This window comes from Alexandromys fortis, unplaced genomic scaffold (genome assembly GCF_014885135.2).
Source record: "Alexandromys fortis isolate MF-2015 unplaced genomic scaffold, M_Fortis_MF-2015_v1.1 scaffold_79, whole genome shotgun sequence".
NCBI classification, from domain to species: Eukaryota; Metazoa; Chordata; class Mammalia; order Rodentia; family Cricetidae; genus Alexandromys; species Alexandromys fortis.
The window spans coordinates 6,126,352-6,138,416 of record NW_026067964.1 but is presented as its reverse complement, the minus strand read 5'-3'; positions in this window follow the sequence as shown (position 1 = coordinate 6,138,416).

Genomic DNA, 12,065 nt, shown 5'->3' with positions numbered 1-12,065 from the left:
CTGTTACAGATTAGCTTTTGTCCAAAATGCATGAGAACAGAAGAGCTTTGGACTTTGGATACTTTAATCTTTGGAATATCTGTATATGTTCAGGAAAATAGACTGGGAAGGGACCCCAGTCTAAAGGCTAAATTTGCCTATGTTTTCTTATCCTCTGACCCAGAGCCTGAAGGTGATTAGACAAAACACACCTGTGTTTTAACTGCCGTGGGTCACATAAGGTCAGGGGTGTATTTCCCACTTGGGGTATCAGGTGTGTATTTAAAAGTTCTGAATTTTGGAGCATTTAGCCATTTTAGATTAAGGTTGCTCAACCTGAATTTGACATTCTAAAGACATGAAGGTATAGAGACTATTATGGGAATAGTAATTATCGTGATTATTGTGGGCTGCAGGGCAGGGAGGGGGAAGAGGTAGGGCACAGGGGATACTTAGGTCAGTGAAAATATTCTGCAGGGGCCTGCAGTAGTGATGGTGTCATTATCTGTTTGTCCAAGTCCATAGAACATACACCACCAAGAGCGGCAGTAACCCAAGCTAAAGTAGACTTTAGAAAGAGCATATTTTTTTTCATTTTTTTATTAATTTATTTTTTTATTAAAGATTTCTGTCTCTTTTCCACCACGGCCTCCCATTTCCCTCCCCCTCCCCCAATCAAGTCCCCCTCTCTCCTCAGCTCAAAGAGCAATCAGGGTTCCCTGCCCTGTGGGAAGTCCAAGGACCACCCATTTCCATCCATGTCTAGTAAGGTGAGCATCCAAACTGCCTAGGCTCCCACAAAGCCAGTTCGTGCAGTAGGATCAAAAACCCATTGCCATTGTTCTTGAGTTCTCAGTAGTCCTCATTGTCCGCTATGTTCAGCGAGTCCGGGTTTATCCCAGGCTTTTTCAGATCCAGGCCAGCTGGCCTTGGTGAGTTCCCAATAGAACATCCCCATTGTCTCAGTGTGTGGGTGCACCCCTCGCGGTCCTGAAGGCACCTGTGCATACATTTTGTTGGGACCAGCCGACCTGTTCTCATGTGCCCAAACACAGGAGTGAGGATTGAGGAAAGAAACAGACAAAGACAGAAGAATAGAGTCAGGAGGGCTTTCAGTGAATACTGCAACCATCCCAAGTCTTTACTTACAGTCCTTATATGCCCCGATCAAAAGGGGAGGGCTGTAGAGGCCCAAAAATGTGAGCCGATTTCCATCCTGACAGGTGGTTAGGATGTACAAACTTACTTCTGCACCATCTTTTGTAATTGGAGGTTACCCGGGGAAGGGCTGCTTTCCAGATACTTGGTCTAGGGAAGCTTCCCTGCCTAAACAACAGAATGCTAATGACTTGATGCCCCAAAGTGTTAAAACAATTAACTGTTCAAGTTGTCCTTTGTATCATGTTAAAGAAGTCTTCTGTTGTTTTCTTCCCCCTCTGTGTTGGAGTGTAAAAGTGTATGGAAAATTAAATGCAAATGATTTCAGTATTCACTAGAATGCCCTCCCAATTCTATGGTTTCTGATTTGTTATTTTCAAACATGTCATTGTATTCTTCACTAATATTTCTAAATCCCCACACCCCTACTCTGGCAAGAGATATTTTTGTGGAGGCCAATCCCCGACATATTGCAGCCCAACATAGTGTGGTCTCTGACAGAGGGCAAAAGACTTCTTTACCAATGATACAAGAAAAACAAGCAAGCATAATTACCTCCTTACATCTCAAAACACCTGGTAACCATGCCCCAAGTCAAACATTCTGCTGTCTGGCCTTTGAGGAGCAAAGCATCCAGTAGCCACATCTTTGGTCAAACATCCTGTTGTTTGTCCTTGAGGAGCAAGAATAGGTTTGAACTCTCTGACTTTTAGTCTAGATGGAATGGATTCAAATCTGTGGGCTCCCATAACAAATGAAGCTTGAAAGGGAAGAAGCTGATGAAAATTTATACCTTAGTCAGTTGCAATGTTTCATTTCCTGGTTTGATATTTGATATTCTAACTCTAGAAAATGTCTTATTGGAGGACACTGGCCAAGAGACACGTAGGCACTCCATACTGCATTTGTAACTCCCTTTGATTCTATAATTATTTTAAAATAAAAGATTTAAAAAGCACTCAATTCATCAGCTACTCTATAATGCATTTTGTCTGTAGCATGGCATAGGATCTAAACTGATAAATATACATGTTTGGCCAAACTTCCTAGCTTGATATCTTTTTTATTAAATTAATTTATTTTTAAAACAATCTTTTCTCATTTTACATACCTGTTCCAGTCCCACTCCCTCCTCTACTCCTGCTCCCCCACCTTCTCCCCACCCCACCCCCCATCCACTCCTTAAAGAGGGTAAGGCTTCCCATAGGGAGTCAACAAAGTCTGACACATCACTTTGAGGCAGGAGCACTTTCCCTATATATTTAGGCTGAGCAAGGAATCCCTCCAAAAAGAATGGGCTCCAAAAAGCCAGTTCAAGCACTAGGGATAAATCCTGGTCCCACTGCCAGTGGCTGCAAAGACTGCCCCAACCACATCTGTCACCCACATTCAGAGGGCCTAGTTTGGTCCTATGCAGGTTCCTCTGCTATCATCCCAGATTTAGTGAGCTCCCACTAGCTCAGGTCAGTTGTTTCTATGGGTATTCCCATCATGGTCTTGACCTCTTTGCTCATATTATCACTTCTCTCTCTCTTCGAGTGATCTCCAGAAGCACAGCCCAGTGATTCACTGTGGATCTCTGCATCAACTACTGTTAGTTATTGGATGAAGGTTCTATAATGTCAACTAAAGTAGTCATCAATCTGATAACAGGGGAAGGCCAGTTCAGGCACCTTCTTCCTATTGCTTAGGGTGTTAGCTGGGGGTCATCCTTGTGGATTCTTTAGAATTTCCCTGGTGCCAGGTTTCACACAGGTCCCATAATGGCTTCCATGATCAAGTGATTTCTTTTCTTGCTCTCCCTCGCTGTTCTTCCCCCATCTCACCCATCCCCTTTCCTCATGTTTCCTCCTCCATCCTCTTCTCCCCTCCCCCTCTCCTTCCACTTCTGCCCTACACGCACACACACACACTCCCAATTTTCTCAGATCTTGTCTCTTTCATTCCCTGGATAATCCATGCATGTCTCTCTTAAGGTTCTCCTTGTTCCCCAGCTTCTCTAGGGTCATGGACTATAGGTTGGTTTACATCTAATATACTTTGCTTTACATCTAATATCCACTTATGAGTGAGTACACTTACCATGTTTGTCTTTCTAGAGCTGTGTTACCTTACTCAGAATGACGTTTTCTAGTGTCATCGATTTGCATGCAAATTTCAAGATGTCATTGTTTTTACTGCTGAGTAGTACTCCATTGTGTAAGTGTACCACATTTTCTTTATCCATTCTTCAGCTGAGGGCCGTCTAGCTAGCTTCCAGGTTCTGGCTATTACAAATAATGCTGCTATGAGCAGAGTTGTGCAAATGTCCTTGTGGTGTGGGTCTGTGTCCTTTGGGTATATGCCCAAGAATGGTATTGCTGGGTCTTGAGGTAGATTGGTTTCCAATTTTCTGAGAAACCATCATATTAATTTCCAAAGTGGTTGTACAAGTTTGCACTCCCAACAGCAATGGAGGAATGTTCCCTTTTTCTGTATCCTCTCCAGCATAAACTATCATCTTTGTTTTTTATCTTAGCCATTTTGACTGGTGTAAGACGATATCTCAGAGTCATTTTGATTTGTATTTCCATGACGGCTAAGGAGTAATTCCTTAAGTGTCTTTTGCCATTTGAGATTCTTCTGTTGAGAATTCTGTTTAGAGCTGAACCTCATTTTTTAATTGGATTATTTGGTATTTTAATGTCTAGTTTCTTGAGTTCTTTATATATTTTGGAGATCAGTCCTCCGTCCGATGTGGGGTTGGTGAAGATCTTTTCCCATTCTGTAGGCTGCTGTTTTGTCTCACTGACTGCGTCATTTGCTTTACAGAAGCTTCTCAGTTTCAGGAGGTCCCATTTATTAATTGTTGCTCTCAGTGTCTGTGCTTCTAGTGTTGTATTTAGGAAGCAGTCTCCTGTGCTCATGCATTCAAGGTTACTTTCAACTTTCTCTTCTATGAGGTTCAGTGTGGCTGATATGGATCTATTTGCATTCTTCTACATGTTGACATCCAGTTATGCCAGCACCACTTGTTGAAGATGCTTTCTTTTTTTTCTATTGTATAATTTTAGCTTCTTTGTCAAAAATCAAGTGTTCATATGTGTGTGGCTTAATATCAGATCTTCAATTCCACTGGTCCACCTTCAAGTCCATCTGTCTGTCTTTATGCCAATAACATGCTGTTTTCATTACTACAGCTCTATAGTAGAGCTTGAAGTCAGGGATGGTAATGCCTCTGGAGGTTCCTTTCCTGTACAGGATTCTTTTGACTATCCTGGGTTTTTTTGTTTTTTCCATATGAAGTTGAGCATTGTTCTTTTGAGATCTGTGAAGAAATGTGCTGGGATTTTGATGGGGATTGCACTGAATCTGTTGAATGCTTTTGGTAGGATTGCCATTTTTATTGTGGTGATCCTACTTATCCAAGAGCATGGGAAATCTTCCTTTCTGATATCTCCTTCAATTTCTTCCTTCAAAGACTTAAAGTTCGTTTTGTACTTTTCGTTTCTTTGGTGAGTGTTACTCCAAGGTTTTTTTTATGTTGTTTGTGGTTATTGTAAAGAGTGATGTTTCTCTGATTTCTTTCTCAGTCCTTTTAGCATCTGTATATAGTAGAGCTACTGATTTTTTTGAGTTCTTCTTGTATCCTGCCACATTACTGAAGGTGTTTATCAGCTGTAAGAGTTCGCTAGTAGAATTTTTGGGGTTGGCTTAGAGGTGTAGAAATTTAGTCCATTATCATTATGGCAGGAAGCATGGCGGCATGCAGGCAGACATGGTGCTGGCAAGGTAGCTGAGAGTTCTACATCTGGATCCACAGGTAGCAGGAAGGGAACATGACAAGGGGCCTGACTTGAGCTTCTGAAACCTCAAAGCCCGCCCCTAGTGCTACACCTCCTCCAACAAGGCCATACTTACTCCAATAAGGCCACACCTCCTAATAATACCACTCCCTATAGTCATATTGGGGCCATTTTCATTCAGATCACCACAACTTTTTTTGGCCCAAGAATTTCAAATGAAAGATCTATGATTATAAATAATAAAATAAAGAGCTTTCTTGTGCACATACTTTATTTTACAATTGTGCAAGAATATTTGCATTAAATTCCCAAGAGTGAAAAGTCCTGGACCTAAGTCTTGATAATGTGATTATAATTTGGATTGCTCTTTTCCAAGACATTTTCCAGAACATCAAAAAAAAATTCATGCTACTATTGCGAACAGAACAGTCATCCTTTCCCCAGAGGCTGCCCTTCACCTCCACCCCAGTATTCATCTAGTCAGTGAAAGCAATGTTTTGCCGTAGTTCTCATATTATGAATAAAGCTGATCATGAATTTTTGGACTTCCATTTAACCATATGTAGAAGCTCTACAGGAAAGGAAGCTAGGACTCCTTCTTTACACTCTGCTTCCGGTATTACGCAGTGTCTGCCACCTTGCTCCCCTGCTCCCATTGTGACATATTTCTTTAGACATTACTTGTGTAAAGGGCTCCTTGCAGAAATAGTTTTGCTTTAATAAAGTCAAGTTTGTCAGTCTTGAACCTTTTGCAAAATACTCATATTTCTTTATCACCTCTATGTCTTCTAGTGATTAGTACAGTTCTTTCCAGGTTTTCAGCTATCTAGAATTCATTTTTATTTGGATGACTATCCAGTTGTCCCAGAAGCACTTTTTAAAATAGGCCACATACCCTGTGACTTGAAATGCCCACTGGTTCTATTTGCATAAATTTCTGGTCAAATCTGATGTATGAAAGGGCCTTCGAGTCTGTTTCATCAACCCCATGGCTGCCCCTGTGACCACTCATTAGATTTTGATAATGCGTTTTATCATGTGAGAATGTTTGCTCCCTCGTCTCTCTTGTTTTCAAAGAAACTTAGTGCGTTTGTTTTTTCATTCCCCTGTGATGCTGGGGTCTACCATAGAGACATGGCTCTCCAGCCTTGCTTAAGAATTCCCCCAGACCCATTCCTCCAAGTCAGATTCGGCCCTTGTCTGAACAGTTAGCAAACAAGGTAAGCAAAGATATGAAGCCTGTTTCGTTCCCCAGTGCTAGCGTCTCCCTGCTGCCTCTGACCAACAGTACTCCGACCCTCCTGGGCCAAGCACGGTGCTTAGGAGATCTCTCATCCAAGTTCTCAGCATACGTTCTGAGCTTTGGTGTTTTTTTCTACAACTAATGTCAAACAGCAAGGCTGTAATTTTCCTAAATTTAAGAGTATTTTCCCCTGGCTTCCTGGCTGACTCAGACTTGTGAAAATATTCTCAATTTCCACTTCACTTCCTCTGACATTGTGCAAGACAGTATGTGGCACGGCCTCAGATTATTAAATGCTTCTGACATTTTCACTTAACTTGCCAATTTCTCCTTCAATTCCTTCCCCATTTTATAAAGACAAATTAGAAAGCAATTGCTCTGTGACCTTTGGCTTTGTTATTTCTTCTGCTTTGTGCGACCCAGTCCTATTTCCCCATCCATCACTCTTCTGTATTGATTTTGGAGGGTTATAGTGTTTGCCTTTGTACTCTGCAAAGAAAGCCATTGATTTAAGAAAGATCTAGAAATGTTGGGAGTATTTGGACCCAATCACACTGTGGCTACTGTAGGCATGAGACCACGCACGGCCTGTGAGGGGTTTGCTGTCTCGGTCGGTAACTGTGAAAATAAAGACTGTTGACAGCTGTTGGCAAAGCCTGTCAGAGTTTCCATCTGTCTACCCACGGCAATAAGAGCCAGGGTGACCTGTCAAATGTCCCGGTGAACTACTGAGAGCATGTGTTGGGCTTCAACCCCCAAAACTTGGATAGGGTGCAGAGGAAGAGAAGTTTGAGAGAGAGCCGGCAGCCTAAATGCCTTCTCCTGTGCTTTGGATGGGTGGAATTTCCCTGAGTGTCTGGAAGGACACCTGAATAACCCATGAAGAGGAAATGGCAGAACACAGACCATTCTAGATGGTTCCTGAGTGACAAGGGTTAGTGTGAACAGAGAAAATTATCTCACTATTTGCCTTTCTCCTATATAAACCATCCCCTGGTTTGTGCCCAGTCAGTCTCCAAAGTAGACCTGCGAGGAATTAGGTGGCCAAAGGGCCAACAATGGAAAAGAAAGATGAAAAACACATAAGCCTGACTGGGTGAACAGATGTTCAACAGCTGGAGACTGAAGGACTGAAAATATACAGAAAGGATAATCGGGAGGGGTGAGCTAGGCAGTTTCGGTCCCAGAGATATGTCCTGAAGAGGACCACGGGATACCTTTTCTAGGTATCTAAGATGCTCACTGAAGACTCACCTGGAACCTGCCATGTTAATAAGGCTCAGCCAGGTGCTTCCCCTTCTAAGACCACACTCTCCAGCAGGTTGGCTTATAGAGGTATAGAGAGGAGGTCTTCCTCCATGGGGAGCCCTCAGAAACTTATGAGCTACAACATGTGGGGTTCCCAGGGAAGGGATATACTAAACTGAGAAATGTAACTGCTGGGGAGGAGCCCACTTGGTAAAGTGGCTGCCGTGCAAGCGCGAGAAACTAAGTTCAAATCCCCAGGCAAGATGACACGCATTTGCAACCCCGGTGCTAGGGTCAGTAGGCAGAGGTAGGGGATCTCTAAGTCTGAGAGATCTAGGTTTACAGAGACCTTGACTTAGAAAATCAGGTAGCATGATCAAGGAAGAAACCTGGTCTCTCTCTCTCTCTCTCTCTCTCTCTCTCTCTCTCTCTCTCTCACACACACACACACACACACACACACACACACACCTACACGCAAACACAAAAGGAATGTATCTGCCCTTTGACTCAGCTGTTACTAGATAAAAAAAACTGATATAGAATTCATGTGGGAAATGGGGTTATATTTTGCTTGAGGTGTACATCACCCCCTTCCGTGACCCCCCAGAAAGCGTCTGTGCATTCTAGGACTCTTATGAAAGAATCATTTGGATGGCAAGTAGAAAGGGGCTCCCATATGTGATGAAGATGTGTTTGACAAAATGGGTTGTTATAATAAATGGGTAGCTAGCTAGTGAGGTCCAGACTGATGAATCACCTGCAATCAGGCAAGACTGCCCAGGACAAGTCTTCCTTGGATGAGGAAAAAAACATCTCATGGACACTTACCCATTCGGTGCCAAGCTGAGTCATCCATGGTGCTTTTCACAGCTTCCAGGGCTATTTGGGAAAGGCTAGTTAGCTATGGCTAGCGCCAGTCAGCATCTTAACATCTCCTTACATTTAATTTTTACCTCCTATGCTGTTCTGCTGAGTTACTGTGTCCTGGGCTGGCCCTCTGAACTCTTATGACGTGTGGTCCTGTCTCCTCTGGCTACTCTGGACTAGCAGATGGGATTGAAGAGCATCTGCTGTGACTGAATACACCAGGCAGTTGCGTCCCACTCCCTTACGGTTTCCAGCTTGCTCACCCTGTTAGGGAGGGAACTCCTGGTCACTCTTGGTGGAGTGCTTGGAATCCCATCTGTGGGATTTTATCTCATCTAATTCAAGTGAAAGAACACGGAAATGTGGCATCCTGGGGATAATCTCAGGTCAGGGAAAAAAACAAGCCTTCTTTAATGAAAGATAGCTATGGAAATCTTACTGAGAGTGGCTAAGCAGGCAACAGAATAGTTTTGACAACCAAAATTAATTAATTACATGAAATAAAACAGAAAAACATTAGGCATATATTGAACAAAAAATCAATCCCAGAGTCTGTGCATATGTTTAATTATTTGGAAAAGATTAGATCCAATAAATGAACTAGATAGATAAATATCTTAGCTGTGTGGACTTAATGGTGTGTCTGTCATTATTTCTTGTGTGAATCCTACAACAAATAATCACAAACCTGGGGGTTTAAAACCAAAGATGACTATTCTCTCTCAGTGCTGGAGACCAGCAGGCTGAAACTAGTTTTACCGGGTGAAAAGCCATGGTAGTATGCTTCCTCTGGAGGCTTTGAGTATTTCTTGCCCCTACTTGGCCTCCTCACTCTAGTGTGTCTGTGGTCTCCCTGTGGCTCTAGTGTCTGTGGTCTCCCCGTGGCTCTAGTGTCTGTGGTCTCCCTGTGGCTCTAGTGTGTCTGTGGTCTCCCCGTGGCTCTAGTGTGTCTGTGGTCTCCCCGTGGCTCTAGTGTGTCTGTGATCTCCCTGTCGCTCTAGTGTGACTGCAGTCTCCCCCCTTCTGACATGAGAGGTTTGTTTCTTCTGAAACTCCTTCCACTTTTTCTTGGGGACTCCCTCCCAGGCTGCCTTGTTCATGGAACTTTCTGGCTCATTCATCATGCCTTACCTGGAGCAAGGGCTCCTAATCCTCCCATCACAATTTGTTCCTCAATGAAGAAGTGAACTTTGCTTCTTCTCAGACTGTGACCTGCTCTAACTTTCCTCTGCATCTTGCATCTCAACTTCTGTCCAAACCTGCCAGGCTGCCTCTTATCACCAAGTCCAAGCACTGGGCAGTACTTTAAAGATATTTTTTCTGTGAAAAGTATCACGCTGGAACTTGATGTGTTTCTTCTCTGTCTTTCATTATTATATTTGAATTGAAAAATATATATTGAAAAATATAATAATATTATTATATTATATTTGAAAACCACTCTGTTCCTCTTCCCTCTCCTCCCTCTCCTTTTATTCCTTCCTTCCCCTCTCTCTTTATTCCTCTCTCCCCTCTTTCTCCTCTCCTCACCTCTTCCCTCTCACACCTTCTCTCCTCTCCTCTTCGCTTTTCTTTTTTCTTTCCAATAACTGAGTCCTATCCAAGAGCAATAGCATTTCCTGAGCAGACTAGGAAATTCCAATGATAAAACATTCAGTGTAGGCCATCCAGGCCAGGGCCTCCGTGGGTAGAGCATTCGGGATCCCAGCTTCTGAGCAGAGGAGGCTGACAGCCCTGAGTCTTCTAAGGGCATGGAGCCTGGGACCAGAGCCATTTCAGGCTCTGACCACTCACCCCTCCCACCATTCTGCCTACAGAACTTCTTGCTTTGGGAATCAATGTCTATCGATGCGGTTTCACTTCCTCCACGTGTGTTTTCCTTCTTTCTGTAAACTACACCTCTGTGACTAGGAACTACACCCCTCCACCTGACACTTTGATCATGTACCTTGGAAACAAGAGTGGAATTCCTTCCTAGTCCTGCTGTTTATTAAACTTTACTCATGTGATGGAAATATCAATTTTGGACATTGCCTCTTGTCTTTCTAGCTAACATGGAATGGGAATTTACTTTTTACCACCTCCCCAAACCCAGGAATTTTTGAAAAAGTTTAATTTGATGTTTATTTTTACAATTTCATATTAGGCTAGCCAAGAGGTATAATGTGATTATATTTCCATCTTTTAGCTTTCTATTGTGTCTGCAGTTATTCCCTTCTGTTTTCTTGGCTTTGTCTGTATCACCCCTGTGCTTTGCTAGACTCTCCCTCAGAACCATGTAATTTATCTTGGAACTGTTTTTCACAGGCTGGAGCCTACCAGATTATCTCCTCCGATTTGTGTCTTAAGCCAGGAGGTTGCCTTCTGGCTTCTCTCGAGGCTGAACAGTCATTATTCCAGGGTTTTCCTTCCCTTCTTCCCTGTCACGTCCTAAGCAGTGGCATTCTTTGAGAAAGATTAAGGCTTAGGTAAAATCTCAAGATTTATTTATCTATGAAATGCAAAAGGTAGAGTAGGATTGGTCTGGGAAAGCTGCCCTCACCCCTGTGTTGCAAACCTGCCAAAGGATCTGTTGACCCAGTGGGGAATTTCAGGGCAAATCTTATCCCTTGAAGACCCCAGGATGGGTATAAAGCTTGCTCAACTGTTGAAGAAGGGCCACTCTAAGAAACACGGAGGCCAACTGCAAAGGGGTAGCCAGCTCGAGGCAGGGGGTCAGATGATACAGTTTCAGTCAGCCAGTGGACAGGAGCCTGAGCAGCGTCTTGTTTTCAGGCCATCAACGGGTGTTAGTTTCTGAACTCTACATCTTCCTTCTTTGTTGTAAGTGCTCATTTTGATGAAGCACATTCTCAGTGCTTTCTCAGACATGACACTTACTATACATTCCAAGGCTCTGAAACTGCCCTTACTCTAGCTCCTTCCTGCACGGTAGAGTCAGGAACTCAGCTCCCTCAGACATGGTCTCATTGCTGCTGCTCTTGCCTTCTAGATTCGGACACTGCCATTGGTCAGTCTGAGGCCATACTTCCCAGTCCTCGAATTCTCAATTTTCTGCTTTGTTGGTCCTTGTTCTTCTCTTTCTGGAAGCTTAAAAGCTCAGTCTGGTGGACAATGCTATTCTATAGTAAGAAACACTTTATCTGTCTGACAATTATCCTCACTTAGGATTTTACAGTTTCTCATCTTTGAACTCATTCAGATGTAGAACTTTTTTGATTGTGTAGCCAGATTTTTTTTTTGGTTGCCAGCTCATAAATAATGACATGGAAACTTATTAAATGTGAAAATTTGGTCTTTAGCTTAGACTTGTCTCAACTAGCTCTTCTAATTTCAATTAACCCATATTCTTAAATCTGTCACATGGTGTTACTTCTCTTCCGTCTTGCATCTCCTGTCTCCTCTCTGTGTCTGTCTTGTGACTCCACCCCTTTTTCTTCCCAGAGTCCGCTCTGCCCCCAGAAGTCTCTCCTAACCTCTTTCTAGTTATTGCCCATTCAGTTTTTATTATATCAATCACAGCAATATGTTTTCACATATAGTACAAATACCCCACAAAATTTTCCCCCTTTTTTTTTTTTTTTCATTTAAGAACTGCTTGGCCCATGAACTCTAGCCCTTACAGGCTAATTCTCGCACCTGGACTAGCCCATTTCTAGTAATGTGTGTAAGCACCCCAAGGTGCGCTTACCGGGAAGATTCTAGCCTCCGTCCATCCTGGGAGAATGGAGCATGGTGTCTCTGCTCCAGAGAGCAGAGTTGTCTGGTCTGTCCGGGAGCAG